This window comes from Osmia lignaria, unplaced genomic scaffold (assembly GCF_051020975.1).
Source record: "Osmia lignaria lignaria isolate PbOS001 unplaced genomic scaffold, iyOsmLign1 scaffold0050, whole genome shotgun sequence".
Classification (NCBI taxonomy): Eukaryota; Metazoa; Arthropoda; class Insecta; order Hymenoptera; family Megachilidae; genus Osmia; species Osmia lignaria.
In genome coordinates this window covers 165,001-167,500 of record NW_027478191.1, presented here as the reverse complement: position 1 = coordinate 167,500, position 2,500 = coordinate 165,001, and the positions used below count along the sequence as shown (strand labels likewise).

At 44.9% G+C, this 2,500-nt stretch overlaps 1 non-coding gene across 1 annotated transcript; it reads left to right on the top strand.

Annotated features, from left to right (window-relative positions):
• Positions 1 to 1,298: 1,298 nt before the first annotated feature.
• On the top strand, positions 1,299 to 1,453 carry LOC143307293 (5.8S ribosomal RNA). The gene has a single exon (XR_013064469.1). It is a non-coding gene; the product is annotated as a 5.8S ribosomal RNA (ribosomal RNA).
• The last annotated feature ends 1,047 nt before the right edge of the window (positions 1,454 to 2,500 follow it).

Genomic DNA, 2,500 nt, shown 5'->3' with positions numbered 1-2,500 from the left:
AAATTACACCGACACGGTTACGTGCGGAGGTCGCTTTGATTACTCATCGCGTTTCTCCCGTCCGTTCGGAACCGCCGGCAAAAAAACTGTGCGACCAACGGCGCCAAAGAGCACGACGCCGGACCATTTCTCTCTGGCTGATGTGAATGGAAGTAAAAGACGCTTGCGTGAGGTCTCTCGACCTTTATCTCTCTAACTTATACTTATGGGTCGTCGTCTACTTGATCGGGTACAAACAAGTCGTAAGAAACAAACAAACAAACCACAAAAATACAAGTCGTAAAAAAACAAACTTCTGTTGGTTAACCTACAATATGAAGGATCGAAATGAAAGAAGGATCATATTATTACAAACCGAAAGTGAAGGATCATTAAAATTGAAATACAATATATATAAATATATAAATGTACCCGTCGTTGCGACACCCTAGTTAAATGGAAAGATATAAAAAAGAGAGAAAAGGAATACAGATGACCCGCCGTCTGATCTTTGCTAAATGATCTGGCATCACCGGAGTTTTTTTGGTCCGTGTTGCGTTCGCTCTATTCGAAATGAAACTCGCGGAGGCGAAGAATTGTTAAAAGTTTACGAAGCGTCTAGGAGTGGTTAAAACTGAGAGAGTTGAAACTACGATGTATTAGAACGAGCAACCGTCGAAACTTTGTTTTCGCGACGTTCTTTTCGTCGCTCTCGTCCCCACGCTCCTACGCTTTGGTTGTTTCTTTGCCATCCGTGTTGCGATAAAAAGATTTCTCCATTGTCCAAAAAGGACGGATCGAGATTCCTCTTTCGAGAGGGAGAGAGAGGTACTTGCGGGTAACCTGGAATCTACGAAACCCGCACCGTGGTAAGATTCGTGCGTCCGCCTGATCGATGTGTGTTGTTTACGGACCGGCTGAGAAGCGACGATAGCGAGTCTTTGAAAAACTATGTGTCCATTAGTTAGACCGATCGTCGCCGGCCGTGTGTCTGTTCGAATCTCGCAACCCACGATTCAGCGACAGGACGCGCGCTCGCATTCCTTGTGTGCGTTCGTACTTTTCAAGGTTTTTAAATGTACTTTACGCCCGACCGTCGAGAGGAGCGTGCCACTGGGCGTTTCTCCGACGGTTTCCGTCCTTGGACGCGATCGTGTCGTCAACGATCGAACAAACAAACAAATACGTTGGCGACGCCCGAATTCGCTCTCCCGCACGCGCCGGGTGGGAGAGTGATGTGGGTATCGAATGTGATGCGTGTTAATAATGAAAATAACACTCTAAAGATCTAAAGAGTTTGAAATACAAAATTTTACGATTACCCTGAACGGTGGATCACTTGGCTCGTGGGTCGATGAAGAACGCAGCTAATTGCGCGTCAACGTGTGAACTGCAGGACACATGAACATCGACATTTCGAACGCACATTGCGGTCCACGGATACAATTCCTGGACCACGCCTGGCTGAGGGTCGTTTTCTTAACAAAAGACTGCTTGCGTTTGCTTCTCGAAAAAAGAGTAATTCATTTCTTTCTAAACATCTCGCCGTCGTTCAACGAAAGTAGAACGTTTCGGAGCGGGATTATCGAACGAAATTGAAAGAATGAATGAACGATAAACAAAGAAAGAGTCGCAACGTACGAGCGATAGTTGGGCAGTTCGTCGGCGTTTGTCGTGGAAACGATGTGACGAAAATCGCAACCGATACACTAAATGCAGGCCGTTAAAGGAGAGAAACAAATTTCGAAATATCTCTTCGAACTAGCGCAAGTGCGTCACGGCGCGCGAGTCGTTCGTTAAAATTTATAAACGACCGCCCGTGAAAGCACCGAGTTCTCGGAAGATAATCTATAAAGATTCTCCATCCTGCTGGAAGTTATCGGATCGGCGCGATTGTTCACTTGTAGAAATCCACGCTCCCGACGTTGCCAGAAACGATATTTACGAAAGGTGTGTCAAAAATAAACGAAAGAAGCTCTCCTATAAATTTAGAAAAAGCAAACGAGTGAAATGTTTGAGATGATAATTTGCTGAAATGCAAGCTCGAATAGCCCCAGGGTTTCGAATGATTCCCCGCGCTTTATACATCTCTCTGTTTACAAACGGTGTATAAATGAAAGATCGCTTCAGATGGGTCGTCGCTGTTTGACGCGCGATGCTGTTCCTTTTTTTTTGTCTGTCTGTGCGTTTAGCTTCGCTAAACAAGTTAAATGGTTAAAAAGCGTCGAAAAAGCGAATACACACGCGACAAGACAAATCTAACGAGTAAAGGAACGCTCCGCTCCAAGATAAAAATGGTTGTTTACAATCAATACAGCGTTTCGGTACCCCTGATCGTAGTCTGAAACTGTGTAACAAAAGAGAGGAAAGCGAATGGTGAAGGAACTTCGAAGCCTCCGTGGCGTGGCTAGAACTTGTGATAAAAGTATGTTTGCAGCAATTATGCATGCTCCCGTTAAAACAGCATTTCAATGTCTCGCATGGCTTAAAGCTCTAGGAGGCTTCAACATTTAGAATACAT